At 52.2% G+C, this 17,919-nt stretch overlaps 1 protein-coding gene across 11 annotated transcripts in view; it reads right to left on the bottom strand.

The window, feature by feature from the left end:
• MEGF11 (multiple EGF like domains 11) overlaps window positions 1–17,919 on the bottom strand; it is a 225,565-nt gene that overhangs the window by 181,787 nt on the left and 25,859 nt on the right. The window lies entirely within an intron of this gene.

Genomic DNA, 17,919 nt, shown 5'->3' with positions numbered 1-17,919 from the left:
GGGAGCTGGAGGCGTCTTTCATGAGAAGCAGCACAGCAAAGACTATACCAGAAAGTTGGGTCTGGATCGAGGGATGCCACTTAGTAGTGCTAGACCTCGGGCAAGTTCACACCATCTCCATGTCAGTCCCCATCTGTTCAGTGGGGGACAGTGATAGGATGGGCCTCAGGCTGTGTGTGAGGATTATAGCAGTTGACAAAGCACCCAGAGCAGGGCCTGGGGTCTAGTAAGTACTGTGTGGGTCTTGTTATTGTTATTCAGTAGGGAGTCCTCAGACTCGAGGTGGGGGCCTCCACACACATGCCATCTCCCTCTCTCCCTTCACTGAGGCCCCAGACTCATGGGGAGGGCTGTAGGGATCTGCAGGTAAACCCTGCTCAGGAATGAAATGCTGGAAGGTGGTCCTGTCTCTAGCCCAGCGGGGGAGGCCACAGTGGTCAATGATGTTTAACAATTATAGGACAATAAACAAGTTATCTAGGCTCTCATGCCTCAGTTTCTTCATCCGTATAATGGGGACAGGCTGTTGCAAAGATTTAATGAAATACATGTAAAGTGATAAGGCCAATGCCTGGCATACAGTAAGTACTCAGTAAGCATGAGCTGCCGTGATTATTTACACACACACACACGCACACACGTATGTGTGCCCCATGTGGTCTGGACTTGATGTCTACAACAGCTGACAGCTGCTACCACGTATCACTGCTTCCTGTGTGTTACCATTTTCTGGGCACCTACTAAGTGCCCAGCCTCAGAAATTCCAACACATGCTGCCTCCACCTCTGTCGCAGGCCATCCCAGTACACCGTGAGGGAGCTAGCAAGTCAGCACGTGTCTTTCCTTTATGAATCTCTGGTCTTTGGGAGGACAGAGGCCACTTCCTACTCAGCCTTCTAAACTCTCACGCTTTTAAATTCTCATGCTGCCTGAAACAGATTTCTCCATGCTGGTGGGTCCCCAGGAGGGAGTCATCTGCCCCAGGAGAGAACCCCTAAGCACATGCAGGGAGGGCATGGCTGTCTCCCCCAAGCTCAGGCATAGAGAAGTCACCAAATCTCAGGGCCCTGCCCATTGGCTCCGACTGTTTCTGGCCGTGGGGGACTGGGGTGGCTGGGTGTCTTGAGCAATGGTGCTGTGGGGTTTCAGAACAAGCCCAGCTACAGGTGGGAGGAGATCTGGGTTGGCAACTACCCACATCCATCTCAATGGTATCAAGCATCCCCCTTTCCTCTCTGGGCTCTGCAACTTCACCTGTAAATTGAGACCAGACCAGATGAGGTCTATGAAGTCCCATTCAGCTAAGACTCATCATGAGCTCTCACCCGGCCCAGCCCAACCTTCCCCCGCCCCCCCGGCCCAAAAGCTTCAACCCTCTCTATGGCCTAATAAACCTGTACTCTTGACATCACAAGAAACCTGGTCTCTGAAATGGCCCTGGATTAGGAGACAGGAGAGCTGAGTGTGAGCTTGGGCTCCGTACGACCTGCCATAGGACTCTAGGCAGGTGACTTCCTCGCTCTGGTCTAGAAAACAAGGGCACTCTAACACATCACCCTTAAAGCTCCTACTGCGAACATCATTTGATAATTGTAGGGCCACTCTGACTCCATCATGTCACCTTGCAGCAGCTGGAAGCTCAAAATGCTTCCATTAGGCTCCCTGGCCCTGGGTCGCCTGAGTCACCAAGGCCGGGTGTAGCCCCTATGACCCACCTCCACAAAAAGCCTAGGAAGGCTTCAGCCACCCAGTTTGCACATCTATGGAGGTAAAATACTTTCCCACCAGAATCCCCCTATGTACATGAGGTTTCCCCTGACTGGCCCAGAGGCCTCTCCTTCCACTGAATCCCATGACACACTGTGTGTTTGTGTGTTGGGGGGGAGCAGCTGATGGTACACAGCATGTTTGACCTCCTGCCACTTCCTCCTTTAGCTTGGGTTCATTTGGTCTCCACAGCTAGACTTGAGCTGAGATCAAATCCAGAGTCTTAAGTATCCCCAGATCTCCCCATGGGCCATACGTTACTGATACTCCATGTGTGGCTGGTGGTGACTCTTCTGAGGGTCTGTCCTTCCCAAAGGACGTTAACAAGCCAGGAGAAAAGGATCGGGATGTAGAGAGTATAGACATGTGACCCATGAGGGTCAAGGAGGGTCAAGGATGAGCCATGAGGTCCAGGAGGCTGAGACTTGTGGGGGCGCTGTCTAGCCTGGAGAAGGAAGGACTGGGCAGGAGGCAGGTCACAATCAGCTGAACAGGCAGAGCCATTCTATCCTAAGGGGGGCAGATTGCGACCTAACCCAAGGCAAGACTTTCTAACACCTGAATGGGCTCAGCAGTTCAGAGGGCTGTTTCTATAGGTAGGGAGCAACCTATCACTGGGAACACTCAAGCCAAACACAGAGAATCGACAAACGCCAGAGGGGAGGGGTTGGCAGGCAAACCGGCTCTTGGGCCAAACCCTGCCAGCTGCCTGAGTTGGCAAATAAAGGTCTGTGGGGAGGGGGCCCTTCTGCTCTAGGGGTTCCTGGTCTGGTGGGAAATCAGACTATGGGACTTCAAAGGTCCCTCCTCCCCTTCTATTCTTCTATCATTTCCTCACTCCCAAGTATGATCCAAAGATGAAACAAAACCCCAGATGTGCTGAGGAAACACCCGTTGATACCCAGCCTCCTTTCTAAAGCAGTACTCTGCACCGACACAAAGCCACAAGGGGCCATCAAGCTGGGACGCATTCCCTGCAGCAGCCACAAATGCTCAGCTGGCCCTTTATTTTAGTCTTTCTGTCCTCTGGGGGCTGGGGACAAGGACTACAGGGGATTTAGTGACCCCTCCTGTGGCAGCCGATGGTCTTGCTCAGGTAGACACTAGTCACAGCAGTAAGAAAAAGTCAAGTGATGAGTCCTTTCTCTTTGCTGGGCATTGGCTCCTTGTGGCGCCCTTTCACCCTTGAGGCAGACACAATTACTCTCTTTATGGCTGGGAATCAACGCAGGAAGGCCTAAAGAACCCGTGCAAATACCCAGAGCTACTGTGCGAGATCAGTATTTCTCAACCTTGTTTTCACCATCAACCCCTCAATCTCCGGAAACTACTTCAGACATTTTTTCTTAATCACTCCTCCCAGGAAATTTTGACACCACAGGTATATACAGAATACTTACACAGACATACAGTGTATTTCTACTTCCTGTACAAACAGTTCAACAATGAATTCTCTCCCCCTGAGAATGCAGAGTCGCCATCTGGCCCTCTGGACCATTTTGGCCCTTCTGCGTCCGGAGAAGCAGACCTCCATGGGCTGCGTTAATGGGCTTCCTTGCCCTCTGACTTCTGGATGGGTTTGGCCAATGGGAAATACTAGCAGAAGACAGAGGGCAAGGGGTTGGCAGTAGTGGTGGTCTTCTGCCCTACAGCTCAGGTATCGGCGGGAGGTTGGGGGAGACCCTTCTTCCAGCCCAAGTGTGGAGTGGCCCTCCTTGCTTACTAGCCCCAAATCCTATACCATTTCCTATGGGTTGCCGTATCCCCTCCCCTGCCTTTAGAAATACAATCCCTCCCCCCTGAAAATAGAACGTTCCTAAGAAACCTTTCATGAGCCACAATGGCATGAGGCAAAAAAGCAATTACCATTAATTTATATGAAAAAATTTTGACCCAAAAAATCACCTCTTGGGCTTTTCTGATACCTTATGCCACCTCTTGCCAACAGACACACAAAATGAAATTGAGATAAAGCACAGATGCTCAGACACAATTCAAAGCTATGCAGGCGTGCCGCTGAGATGCTAAATGGAGTTCCTGCGGAAGGCGCTTGGGGCACCACTCGGACTCCTCGGGGTGCATGCTGACTTTATAACTACTTGCCACAAAACCAACACCGAGCACTATTTTCACTCTCACCATTTTTCATAAAAGTAAAACTCCTCTCTGGATTTCTTTCTGTTAGCAAAAACAGGTCCTAAGGTAGAAGTGTTTGGTGAAAGGAAAACAGCGTAAGGCGAATTTTTGATAAGCGGGGGATGCCTCTAATCATTCAAGCAAGCTCTCCCCCGGGAACACGCCTTCTGTTCCTTGCCAGGACCCTAACTGACCCAGGGGCCGAGATAAGGCTTGAGCCCACAACTTTGTGATGCTAACAGGCTCCTCCCCACGTGTCACCACCCCCCACCCTGACCCCCAGTTGAGATAAGGGAGTTCCAGCACCAGATCGGTCATGGGTTTGCCAACCCTGCTCCCTCCTCTGGGTCTCAGTTTCTCTGTCAGTGAAATGGAGGGGTTGAAGGACATGATCCAAATGTTCCTTCCAGCTCTGGGAGTCTAGGGCGCCACTGCAGCAGCGACCGGCTTCTGGGCTTACTGATTTATATACCAAGGTGGAGAAGAAGCCATTCCACAGATGCGCAGGAACCGAGCATGCTACATGTGTTCTGAGATATAGGTGCGAGCCTGGAGCAGCAGTTCTGGGCCAGGGATGAGCCCTGATAAACAGCCCAAGACCCAGCACAGGCATCTTGGAATTAAGTTAAGGGGTCTAGGTCAGACTTGGGGTCTCCTCCACAAGAAAACCGCCAAGACAGCACTGGCCCTCCCCTGACCAAGGTGCCCTGTCTGCTGTCCCTCTCTCACGGTGAGCCCTCTGCATCCATTCTAACTCCTATTAGCATTCCACCCAAGACGATCCAGAAGTCCCTGAGGCATTCGTGGTAATATATTTTGCCTGGCGGTTTTGAAATGGTCTTACTAGTTAATGGAACTATAAAAATTACTTACGTGAAAAGGTCAAGATAAATAAAGACAACTTCCATGCTCCCCAGCCAATGAGGCTGATGCCCAGCTAAGACGAAAGAAGACTAGGGAGCCAGGGAAAGGAGGTGGTGGCCTCCCAGAATTCTGCAGCATATGGCTTCTCCAGCTTCCCCCCCAACCCAGTGTCCCTGGTGCCCCCAGGCACATTGATCAGTCCTCCATTAGCATTCTTGGCAGGAGCCACAGATCCGGCTGTCATCTGATTCTGCTTGAAAATAAAACAACCTACATCCAAGTGGGCCCAAGTGCCAATTCCAAAGTGACACACTTAGCGTGAGTGATTCTGCCACACCCAAGGTCATGTAGCATGTGGCGGAGGTTGGGGAGGGGGGGACAGGTGCTCAGTCGGGAAGTCACAGAACAATTCGTCAGATGTGGATTACTCATTCCTTTACAACTACCAGCCCTGAGTCTGCTGCATGGCCACGAAGGGCCAAAACAGCTGGCCCTCCCTCTCAGCACATCTTGAGGTGGCTTTGAATTGCTGCGGACACATCTGGCTCCAGGACATAAACAGTCAATCAGAACAAAAGAAAGGAAGAGTTTCACCTGCAGAGCTGATCAGATGGAAGGACGCTGGGAGCCAAGAGCTCTTCTTATCTAGAGCCTATCGGCCTGTAGCTTCCCCCTTCTTCCCACTGGTAGGGGAGAGGGGCAGGGGGAGAGATGGGCACCAAGAAGGCTCACACAAAACCGGGACAGGTAACCAGGGGTTTGCTGCCCCCATCCAATCTGCCAAGCTGGCCCATGGCCACTCATCTTCATTTGGTAGTGCCTTTTCTCAGTTTTATTCTTTGACAGCTAAAAGCCTGGGTCCCTGTTCCAGTACTTGTTAGCTGCATGTCTGTAAGCAACACAACTTGTCCTCAGTTTCCCCATCTGTAAAATTGCAGTTATTGCAAAGAATAAACAAGTTGATTCATGCGAAGCACCTAGAAGCAGAAGTCCGTTATAATTGCTGCTGGTTGTTTTTGTTTTTATGCTGCTGTTATTAACACTCCTCTTCCCAGGGCTGCCTGCAGGAGCTGGGATGCCACAGCTCCAAAGCATTCTAAGGTTCATTTCCAGCTCAAAGGATGAGAGAAAGGCCAGGATGAGACCTGCAGAGGCTTCTTCATTCGCTCAGGCAAGGAGGGGGATGTAGCACTGGGAAGCCTGGAAGCGTGGACACTGGGGGACGGGCAAGGAGGACCCACGGTCCAGGCTTAGCTCACTGGTGAATTAGAATTGTAATTTCAGAGAAGAAAAGCCTGGAACAAAAGGAGGCCACAGTTTGGCTGCCAGGCCCTTTCTCTCCTGAAAGACTGTTGGTCATACTTCCAGGGGGGAATGTGAACTTGGGTGAGGCCAAGAGTTCTCCCTGTTCCTGTGCCCTCTCTGAGCATTCATGCGAGTACCCATGCACACACGCATTCACTTGACAAATATTTAGCCAGCACGTGCTGTGTGCTGGCCCCCCTGGGTGGGGATTACACAGAGGAGTCCAAAATGCAAAAATGGCCAGTCCCTGCCACTACCTGGAGTTCCAGGCAGTGAATATTCTTCCTGCCTGCTCTTAAACCCTTGGGAGGCAGGGTGCCCTCTCAGGGATTTGTTAACAGAAGGACTGCACTCGAATTCCCACAGGGGCTAAGACTGGGAGGAGAGCAGAGAATGGACTTGGCAGCCACGGTGTCTGGATTCAAAACCTGGTTCTGCCACTTCCTGGTTGTGACCTTGAGCAAGTTACTTTAGTTCTCTGGGCCTTAGTTTTCTCATCCTTAAAATGGGGACAGTGGCCCTCTACCTTAAATTTGGTTGCAAAGTCAAACCATCAAATACAAGTAAACTGCTTAGAACACTGCCTGGCACCTAGGGACCGAGCTATTATTTTTTTCGAGGTCATTTATTAAGCATTTATTAAGCACCTATCCTGTGCTAGACACTGCGCTAGGTGCTGGGAATGCCATCGGCCAGTCAGCCACAGTCCCTGCTTTCACAGAGCGATACTGGGAGAGGCCGGCAACAGCTGAGTGTATGGGCAAGCAGGGAGGTAGGTGGCCGAGTACGGGGGCGGGGGGTGGTTGGGGAGGATAGGCGAGCAAGTGGGCCAGGAAGCAAGGGCATTAAAACATCCCTGCTGCTGGGGTGCTGGGGTGGCACAGTCAGTTGAGCCTCGGACTATTGGTTTTGGCTCAGGTCATGATCTCAAGGTCATGAGAGGGAGCCTTGCATTGGGCTCCCCACTTAGCGCAGAGCCTGCTTGTGACTCTCTCTCCCTCTCCCTCTGCCCCCCACGAAATAAATAAATTAAAACAAAAATAAAAGGTGTTTGGTGCTGAAATCACAGCCAGTTCAGAGCGCAGGATGGGCTGCAAGAGAAGGGAGGCAATTCTGTAAGCTGGCGGACAGGGGAATGGCTTCACAGAGAAGGGGATGTTTGACTTGACCTTCATTCCTAATGCATTTCTAAAGCACCTACCATGTGCCAGGTACGGTATCAGCCTTCCCCTCTCCCACAGACTGGAATTTTGCTTCTTAGGGTTTTCTGCTAGAAGGAAACTTCCTTTACCTTCCTCCTTCCCACCTCTCACCTGCCCAGCCATGGCACTCCCTCCTGCCCTCTCCTCTTCGGCACATAGAACTTCTGGCTGTGAATGAGTTTCAACTTTCCCCACCCTGGGCCTCCACAGAGCCTGGAACTCCATCTGCAACTCAGCTCTCCAGCTTCCTTACCACTTCTGCTTACCCTTCACATAACTTGGATGCCACTTCCTGTAGGAAGCTTTCCCTGACCACACTGCCCATCTCCCTACCCTCAGGCTCGGTTGGTTCCCTCCCTGCTCCTAAGCATGTGGCTTGCCCTATAGGGTACAGAACAGACTACTCTATGCCACTTATCTATCTCCCATAAACTTCACGAAGCAAAGAATGGGCATCTGTTGTTCATTGTATGTCCCTTACCTACCATGGTGCCTGGCCTGTGATAGGTGCTCAAAAAATAAAGTTGAATGAATATGTGTCTGGGTCTACAAAGGCTCTCGCTCCTTTCCCTTCATTCTGAGCCCACCAGTCGCCAATGTGGGCCACACCAGTCCGGCTGGGATCGATTACGTAACTCTGCTAAGAGACCAGGGCAATGCCAAGTCCCAAATCATCTCCTGGTGTCAGAGTAAAATCCTCTTTAGAAAAATTCCAATAATACTCCAGCTAACAGACAAGATCCGCATAGCCAAACCCAACAAGAAGGATTTCAGTCTGGGGTTTGGGCCTCCCACTTCTAGCCTGGAGCCCAAAGGGGGCATCAATTATCAAACACCAGTGTCAGATCAGCAGACTCCGCTGGGCACCTTTCTTGCATCTCTACCAATCATTCCAAGACATTAGCCTGCCTCTCGAGGCTTGCCTCAACATGGCTTAATTATTAATAATGGTTTATCAATTAAAATTGCCAACTTGTCAGGATGTCCCTAAGGGGTCTCCATGTAGAGCAACCATGTCCAACCAGTGGGCCAGACAAAAGCCCCAGTGTTGCAGTCAATTCCCTTAATCCATCCCCCGGGGCCCCGGAGCTGCCGGTGGGCATGCCTGGTACACTGGGCCCTCCTCCCTTTGTAAGGATTTTCCTGGCTGAGCTGTTCAAACCACCAATGCCGCATTCCTGCGAGGAGCAACAGCTTTTCAACTTGTTAATGATGTGGGAGCATACGGCCTGAGTCAGCAACCCCCAGCACACAACCCAAGAAAATCTTTTTCTGGGTCTTTTTTTTGCCATTTGACAGATGCCAGGCTTTCTCTAGAAAGACACATTCCAACTGATTGATTTTTTTTTTCTTTGGGAAATTGATCCTCATCACCTACAAGGAAAGCAAAACATGAAGCTTGTCGAGTATTTTTTTTTTTTAATGCTTTGATTTAAAAACCAGTCCCCTGGTTCTGTCTTGCAACTTGCCTTTCCTGAAGGAGCTAGCCCCTTCTCATGGCCACACATGACGGAGGCCCAAAGGAGGGGGCCCTGGGAAGCTGGGAAGAGGGATGACAGAGAGACCCCAGGCAGAGGGACGTGATTAAGCACATGGGCTGAATTCAGCTTGACAAACGGGTTCGAGTCCTGTCTTCCACTCAGCTAGTTCTGTGCTCTTGAGTCAAGTGAAATGGCCTAACACTGCAAAGCCCTGGGTTCTTTATCTGTGAAACAGGGCCAACAGCATTGCCTAAATAAAGGGTGCTGTGGGCGGGGGGCTAGCTAAAATCACTGAGCGGTTGACAGGGGGTTTCAGTGAGGGCCCTGTAAGTCCCAACTCTTACTATCATAATTGGTTTGAGAGGAGGCTGCCCACATGGGACACCAGGATGTGCTGAACTCAGGGACTTCAGCAGACGCTCAGAACCACAGCGTCTCAGAGCAGAAGGGGCCCAGTAATTAGAGTCCCCACTTCTACCACCTCGCCCAGAGCTTAGAGTCCCTCTCCTACATCCTGTGCCAAACCAATCCTCTGCTAGCCAGGAATGCAGTCACTCTGCCCCAAACTCATTCAATTGCATCCACACCCTCAGGTGAGAAAGGCTCTCTTCAACCTCCAGGCCTTTGCACATGCTGTATTTCTTCCTGGAGCCACTCCTCCCCTTCCTCTTTGCCTGGCTCTCCTTTAAAGGTGCCTACTTTAGGAAACCATCCCTAGCCACCCTTGATAGATGAGGTGCTCCCAATACATGCTCCCCTAGCACCTGCCTTTCTTCATCAAAGCACAGGTCACATGCCCCTGTCTGTTTTGTTGACTATGTCCTGCACTGGCCCAGGAACTTCTGAAAGCAAGTCCTCGGGGCCCAGCACGGGGCAGAAGCTCAATACACATCTGATGAAACTACGCCTGAATGAATCAATGAAGCCCCTTCCATTTAGGAACAGCTCTGATCACTAGAAAGCTTTTTGCTTCACTGAGCTGAGACCTGCCTCCTCAGAGCTTGCCCAACTGCCGTCTTGCCCTTTCCTGTCCCCCAACCCACGTCTCCTCCTGATTCCACATAACAAGCCTTCGGGGAGCTTTTCTCTATTGGAAGGGAAACAGAAGCAGATCAGAAACAGAGTAAAAGGACCCCACAGCTTCTGAGCGGCATATGGCTGGGACCGAAGGTGCTGCCCATGGAGAAGTGTCCTTCCTTCCGTCAAAGTTAGTCTTTTGTTCTGGTCTGCAGCCAGGCGGAGGTCACCGAGGAGCATGATGAGCCCCACCCAAAGTATATGAGCTGTCACTGCCCCACACCCCCAGCAGTGAGCAGCCCGCCATCCTGCTGGGTTTAAATCTCATTTCTATTGAGAAGCTAAATCAGGAGCTACTTAGCACCACTGATTTAGGGCTTTAATAAAAATAATGCAAAGTGAACAGGAAAGGCAGCCATGAAGGTCACCATCAGCAGCTGCCCCCCGCTGCACTCTTGCCTTCTCTGCCTGCCTCTTCGCCCAGCCCGAAGACCCCTAAATTCCCGGGCAGTCCCACAAAGGGGAGTTGGTGTTTTTATAAGTCAGTACCCTTCCCATTCATACCCTTTGACCGCCCAGGCTCTATTTGTTTCTTACTGGGCTATTTAGGAACTTCCTGCCACCTCAGAACCTCAACAGTTCTCTAAAAAGACCCTGACCTGAGAGTCTAGAGTTTTCTGCCTGTGCCCCAGCTCCCCCATGGGGACCACTCATAGCCTCTGCGGAAGCACGGTGGGTGGTGAGGGGACGAGGCAGAGGCCCAAAGCCTGCACCACCTGAGGTCCCCTGATCAAGGAATTTGCAGTCCTCTCCCACTCAGGTTCAGAGACCTTGATTTCCATCCCCTCCGCCCCTCCCCCACCACCACCCATCGACCCAACCACCCCTGACCCTGGGCCAAGCCCAGAGTGTTTCCTTACATTCCAAATATCACTATTTGAACATTTAATGCTTTAGTAATTAGGGGGAAATGTTATTTTTAAATGACCTTTTTATTTTTAAAATCACTATGGCCATGCCTAGAGCTTCCTGGTGGCAAAACCAGGCTTCAAGCAGAGGACTGACTCTGCAGGCCCAGAACCAGCTCTTCCCTACAGCCTCCCGAACAGACCCAAGCCTGCAGGCAGTAGGGTAAAGGAAAGATGTTGCCTACGGGCCAGGTGAGCAGAGAAGGCTTCCCAGAGGAGCAGAAAACCCCCCAGTTGGGAGGCATGAAGCAGTTCACCTGGGCAGACGGAGGTCTTGGAAACCAGCCCTAACCAGCCTTCTCCTCAGGCTCCAGCGGCCAGAGCGGGGTCTACAGCCTCTCACTGCCCCAGGACAGGACTTGTCACCACTCTGGCCCTGGTGACCTGGGTGGAAGAAAGAAACACCTCATGACCCTCCCTGGCTCACTCTGCAGGACACCCCTGCCCTTCACCTCATCCTTACTTCCTGCCCCCTCCCACTGCCCCGCCCTGCCCTGCAGTAGCCTTTAGCTGCACAGAAGAACAGTGGAGCGGAGAACAGGCAGGGACTCTGTTCGTCCCTAAATATTTCACCCATGGGCCTGTCTCTGCATCTCTGGGAGAAAGCAACACCTCCACACCCTTGCACTGAAGAAAGTGACAAACATGAGAATCATTTCCTGCAGCACTGGCCAGGAGAGCCAAACCTTGGAAATAACCAAAACGTCCATCCACAAGCAAAGGGGCAAAGAAATGAGGGTACAGCCATGCACGCAATACTGTGCAGCCAAGAAAAAAGGAACCAGCCGCTCTTCCTGGACTACGAACATCCACTAGAGCCAAAGGAAAAAGCAGTAAAGGCAGAGCAGAGTTTAGAAGATGCTGCCTTTGGTGGAAAAATGAACATGCACTGGACAGGAGTGCACACGTCTGTTTCCTCCACTGTGCACAAAACAGCACTGGGGAGATGCACAAAAACTAGTGACCGTGGTCTCCTCTGGGAGGGGCACGTGGCAGAAAGGCTTTAAGAGGGCATCCCCTTTCTGGTGGTTGAATATCGAACTGGGTGAGGGTACTGTCTGCACAGAAAATAAATATCACTTAAACTGTAAAAAATAAGGCACGCTATGCAGAAGGCTTCTGTTAACATACAGAAGAATCCTCCAGGAGAGGAAACACAGCATCACATGTACTCGTCCCCAAGGAGAGTGTCAGCCACCACCATGGGCCGGAGGGGGTGGGACTTGGAACCCACGACAGTAAGTTTTGCAGAAGGTTTGAGTCATGGGGCCAAGCAATGCGTGCAGGTCGGTTCTCCTGCTGAATTAGGGCCTGGAAGTCACCTCTCCGACAATGACCATGGGGGACCATGTTGCCCCCAGCCTGGACAACAGCAAGTTCCCCAGGGCCCCTGCCGTGCCTGGGAAGGGGGTAGCGGGCAGCAAGGGCTCCCACAGGCCTCAGCACAACACTGTGAGACCCAATAAAATCCAATCGCCCAGATTCCCGAGGTGGTGGTTCCTCCTCTATCACGCAGAGAGCAGTATTGATTCTTTCAAATAAGACCCTGGTTCTCCCTCGTTCCCACTTTTATCAGCCTAATCTGCTGAGATGCCTGCCTTCTTGTCCCCTCCTCTGCCCTCCTTCCTCTTTGTGTTCTCTCCTCTCTCCCACCCCTCTCCTTCCTCCCTCACCCTGCTGGCTCCACTTTCCTTCTTTGTTAGCTCAACAATTCGGGGCCCTGCTCACAAGTTGCCTTCTTCCCTTCATCTTCAGGGATGGTCTGCTGTCCACACCCAGTCGTTCTGGCCCTTGGTGGGGGATGGGTTGGAGCAAAAGGAGGGAGGAGGCGGGGTGGGGAGCAGGGGCTGCACCCTGGCCCAGCTGGTCCTGTCCTTTCAGGTCAGAGCCCCCCACCCTAGGGGAACCTGCAGGAAGGAGGCTAATGGGCACCCTACCCTGCTGGTGGGCACCAGCTCTCAAGAGAAAGCTGCATTCCAGCAGAGTTGCGTGTTGAGAACACACAAGTATTTCGCTCCCCTCCTTCTCTGCATTCCCCACACTAGCACAAGCTCCCCCTTGGAATGCCAGACTGTCTTTCCCCTGTTGCTGCTCATCCACCTCTCTTCCCTTTTCTCTAGGGTTCAGGCCATCCCCTTGCCCTTGAGGCGTCTGGCCCCGAACCCCCACTGGCAGGGAGGTGGCACGCTCTACTCTGTATCACAGTTCTGGGGACACGATCTCAGACTCCTTCTAGGTCAGAACAGGTCTCCTTTATCTGCGTCCTGCTATCTCCCCCAACCCTGACCCATTACCTAGCAGAGTATACCAAGGAAAGCAATGTAGCAGATATTTGCAGAAATGAAGGAAGAAGAGCAGAAAGAAGAAATCGAAGAAAGAGAAAGCCGATTTCAGCCTCTGATTTTTCCCAGCATGTAATAGTTTCCAAAGCCCAACTACATTTGCCGTTCCAACTGCTTTCACAACTCCCCTAAATTGGCCAGACAGGTCTGTTACTATACTCACTTTACAGATGGGGACAACGAGGCTCAGAGACATGAAGGTACTTGCCCAATGTCACCCACAGCAGAGATGGCGGAGAGCCTCCATCTCCCGGCTCCACCCCACCCCCGCACCACCCCACCCCCACCCAACCAGCCTCTCTTCACCTGGAGCATTCCCTTGGCCTGTCTCCTGGAGGGCTGGCATGATTAAACATCATCTCTCAAGGAGGGCTCACCTTGCAAGCTGAGCTATCAGCTGATCCTACCTGATCCTCCTTCCAGAGCACAAAGCCCGGAGCCTGGGTCACACCATGGCCCGGGGATGCTTGCTAGGGGCTAAGAGTTGTAAGGCAGGCCTTACTCAAGGCCTGGTGGCAAGGAGCTGTGTTGGGAAGGGGGCCAGGAGCCCCTGCCGCACATGGTGCGGCATGAGCCACATGCTCCTGCTTCCCCTTGTGCCGGAGAACACAGGCTTCAAGAAGCCAGAAAGCCTGAAGAGGTAGGGCACTTGTTTTCCCCTGGGGGCAGAAAAGTACAGGAAAAGTAACCACTCAGTCTTTGAACACATAAATAATGCTTCTACTACCCCCTGTCCCAGAGCACCTACTTACAGAGGGCATGAACAGCACCCACTCAAGAAAACATTTTAGCAAAACAACAAGAGGCAAGATCAGGCCCAGAGCGGTGGTGTGTGGGTTGCCATGGAGTCTGACAAGCCTTCAGAAGGTGGCGATCAGGGCCGACACCCATGTGCTTCTGTGGCTCCCTGCACATGTGTGTGGACACACAGCCGCCAGCCCCTGCTCCCTGTTCCTCCAGGCCCCTGACAAAGGCCTCCCAGAAGGAGACCAGGTAAGTGCTTCTCTAGGCCCCAATTTTCTCTTCTGGAGAAGGAGGAGGAGGAGGAGGACACCTTCCTTGCTGCAAAATACACACGACAGCAAGGGCTCTGCAGAAAACATGAGGTGTGGAAGAATCGCTCAAGTGTGGACCCTAGAGCTGGGCTTCCTGTGTTCGAATTTCCATTCCACCACTTACTAGCTAGTTACTAGGGCAACTCACTTAACGGCTGGCTGCCTTGTTTCCCCTCATGTCTGCAAGAACAAGCAGCTGGCAGGCACCACAGGTAAAGGCGGCCTTGGCCTTGGCACAGGGAGAAACGAAGGGGGTGGAAGACAGCCTGAGGGCAGGTATCCGTTACCAGAGCAACTCACGTCTTCCTAGCACGTTAACAGTGTGCCAAGACCCTTCTTTCCCACAAACTTGCTTCCCACTCCCCACCCTACTTGCAGCTCATAGCCAGGGCTCTCTGTCAGTGTCCACGGAGGAGGCCCCAAATGCCTCACAGGAGGCAGGTGACACCATAAATTCATGGAAGAGTCTTAGCCAGAACTGGGTCCAGGAAAGTCTGCTTTAGCTGGGCACTGTGTACCAGAGAGCCCTGGAAAAGAAACATCTAGACAGGGAGCCAGAGGTGCAAGGGGCATCGCCCACCCCACAACAGGAGTCCTGTGCCCACAAAGGGAAGAGGGGAGCCCTGCCGGGCCACACAAGGCCTGCCTCTTCTCTTCCGCCCTCCGCCAAGTTCTGGTTTCTTAGGTGCGTAAATCTCTACCCCACCTCATGGTCACTCCTCAGCCTGAATATCTCCATCCCAGCCCTCTTCCCTGATGTCCCCGTCCTCCCATGTGAAGGAGGGGTCTCTAGTAGTGGCTCTCAGCATCCCATGTTCTTCCCCTTCACGGCACCCACTGAAAATGGAATCCTCCATTTATCTGGGGAGCAACTGCTGAAAGCCTGTCTCTTTCTAAGCTATTAGCTTCCTGGGGTTAAACAAAGCATCTCTTTTTTTGACCCCTGAACCTCTATCCCTGGCCCCAGCATGGAGTACAATAAGCATGCAATACACACTGCCTGAATAAAAAAGTAAATGAACACATTGGGTAGCCACTGGAGTAGGCACTCAACAAACGTGTGCCACAAATGACCCTTTTGTTGGAAAAGGTGTTGTAATTACTGCCATAAGGACACTACCAAAATAAACACTCTTCTTGTCCTGCCCCCATTCCAGGCCTCCATGGTATTAGATGTAAATAACACCTTGCATTTGTGCATAACAAAATACAACTCTAATTCCTGTTAGATGCCACACCTTAACCTTGCAAGGGAGGTAGGCCAATGCTGCTATCCTCATGACGGTGTCCAGGGGGGCTAAGTGATTTCCCTGGCTTCACAAAGAGCTTAATGGAAGTACGGAGAGCAAAGCAGGGCTGTCACTTCTACTCTGATCAAGCCAGACCTGCAGCCCTTCTCACATTCAAGAGGAGAGTGGAAAAGTATGCAAAGGATGCCTTGCTGGGTTGTGAGTTCCCTGAGTGAATGACCATTTTTGTTTTATTAATCCCTGTCTCTCCATCACCAAGCCCAGAGCATGGCCCATTAGAGGTACTTGAAAATAAATTGCTCAATCAAAAAATGTTTTACCTCGAAAAAGAACATGAGAAAAAGGGGGTAAAAGAGAGAGGAGACAGTTTCTTAAACATCTAAAAAGTTGTTATATGGAAGAAAGAGACTTGCTCTGGGACCAAATGAATACCTTTCTCCCACTGAAAGTAGTCCAATCCCACTTGGGCTTGCTGAGGAAAGAATGAGTTCTCGGTCAGCGAAGGTAATCAAATGGAGCCAGAACCACCATCTCTGGCCATAATAGTAGCGGGGGTTCCATGTTACACAGAACCCTGGGGCTCTATTTACATACTGAGAGTATGCATGATGAACCTCATGGCTCAGGCAGATTAGCAGCCAGCCATGTCCAGGATCAATGGTCTGCAGGGTTCCCTGTAATTCTGAAAACACAACTCCCTGATCTCAGAATAGAAGGGAATCAGGATCCACCCTGTCTCCGGATTCATAGTCCCCAGCTCCAGAACATGAAGCCTGGGGTTCCGAACTGGTGGGTCTCACAGCTTGGCTTCAAGCCTCAGCTACCCCATTTCATCGAAGATTAGAAAAACAAAACTCCTCCCTAGTGTGTGTTTCCAATGCCCACGGTCCCCTTGGTGCATCTACCCCTCCTTCTACCACCGGAGCACAATCTCACTCACATACAACCCCTGAAGTCCTCCCTGAGAACCATCTTGCAGAGGCCCCCCCCCCCCAGCACGAAGGTACCCTTGCATGTGGAGAACAAGGTGCAGCTTGACCCAAAGACAAAGGTTGACCATTTCAGTGTCTGGGTCATCTCAGGACCGAGTGCCAGCTCCTGACTGCCTCAGAAGGTCACTGGACGCAGCTGTCACCTGCAGGCCTCCCTCCTCAGTGGGTATAACTAGAGGAGGACTCCCAAGTGGCCTCCACACAAGGAAAAAGGAGATGCGTGACGGAGGTGGGGTGGGGGAAGCTAAGCAGGAAGGTTCTCACTTCCGGCCTCCTTGGCTTTACTGATTGACGGCCATTGTCACACCAACATCAGTACAACAGGCCCAGTAGGCTTAGATCTGCTTGCCCATTCCTGGGACCAGGCCTCATTGTCTCTGGGGAGGTGGAACCAGAAAGGTGGCCCCTAAAGGCTGGGATTAGCCCTTCTGCTGCTGGAGATCAGAGATCCATGAGTAAGCACCCCCCCCGCCCCGCCCACCGCTGACCCAGCCTCTTGGGGGAGAGGCAATTTTGATTTCCCCAAAGTCCCCTCCTGACAGACACTGAAATGGTCAACCTTCCAGTTGCCCATTAGCTCCACAGAGACACCAAAATATTCAGACCCAAACCGTGCCTTGCAGGCCTTCCAGGCAACCTCCCCAAGTGGGGGGTGGAGGGGTCAAGAGAGGAGAACAGAAGACAAGGACATAATGCATGCAAAGCACCCCAAGTTAAACAGCGGGGCAGCCAGAGCCTGCCCTGGGCCTCTGAGGAGAGCACAGTCTTCTGGCTGGGGAGACGGCGGGACCTTAAGCCCATGTCCCATCCCCACAGGCCAGAGAATGAGGGAAGAGGAGGGGACCACAGGCCATGTTCCCTCCCTGAGGGGATGCCTGGCAGGGCACCAGGGCAGTCAGTGAAAGGCCAAGGTCTTGACTGAATGTCAAGTTGGGGTATCCTCTCAAGAGGCAGGTGGGGATCAGGATAGGGACAGAACTGGCTTCAGATCGAGTTTTAAAGGGGAGAGGGTGCTATTATCCTCCACCAAGGTCTCCTCTCCGCTACTGCCCATACAAATCTCTCTCCATCCTGGGGAGCATGGACGTTAATATATCCCCTTCTCAGGGAAAAGGGCTACATTGTAGCAGGAACCTTCTGGAGACCAGAAAATCACCCACGAAACTCTAACATGAAAAGTCCTGGCTCGTCAGTGGGAGAGATACTGAGAAGCCCCAAGACAGAGCAGTCTGCCTTTGTCCTACGATGCACGCCCTCCACGAACACCAATTTGCTAGACCTGCCTCTGTCAAGGTCTGGGTCAGTCTCTAGGAAAGAGCCCTGGCTTTGGAGTCAGATGGACCCCAAGTTGGAGTCTTCTCTTCCCAGTCCCAGCTCAAGGACCTCTGGCCAGCTACTTGGCCTCGGCACTTGTGCTTCCTCCTCTGTGCACTGGGATGGCACAGCCCACCACAACCCTTGCCAGGAGATCGGAAGAGCACCTGTCACGGGGCTGGCGTGCCGTGGGCCCCACACGTGGCTCTCCTTCTGCCCCACTGGA

This window comes from Neovison vison, chromosome 13 (genome assembly GCF_020171115.1).
Source record: "Neovison vison isolate M4711 chromosome 13, ASM_NN_V1, whole genome shotgun sequence".
In the NCBI taxonomy this organism is placed as follows: domain Eukaryota; kingdom Metazoa; phylum Chordata; class Mammalia; order Carnivora; family Mustelidae; genus Neogale; species Neogale vison.
Note: the sequence above shows the minus strand (reverse complement) of the source record. Positions and strands in the feature narration are given on the sequence as shown.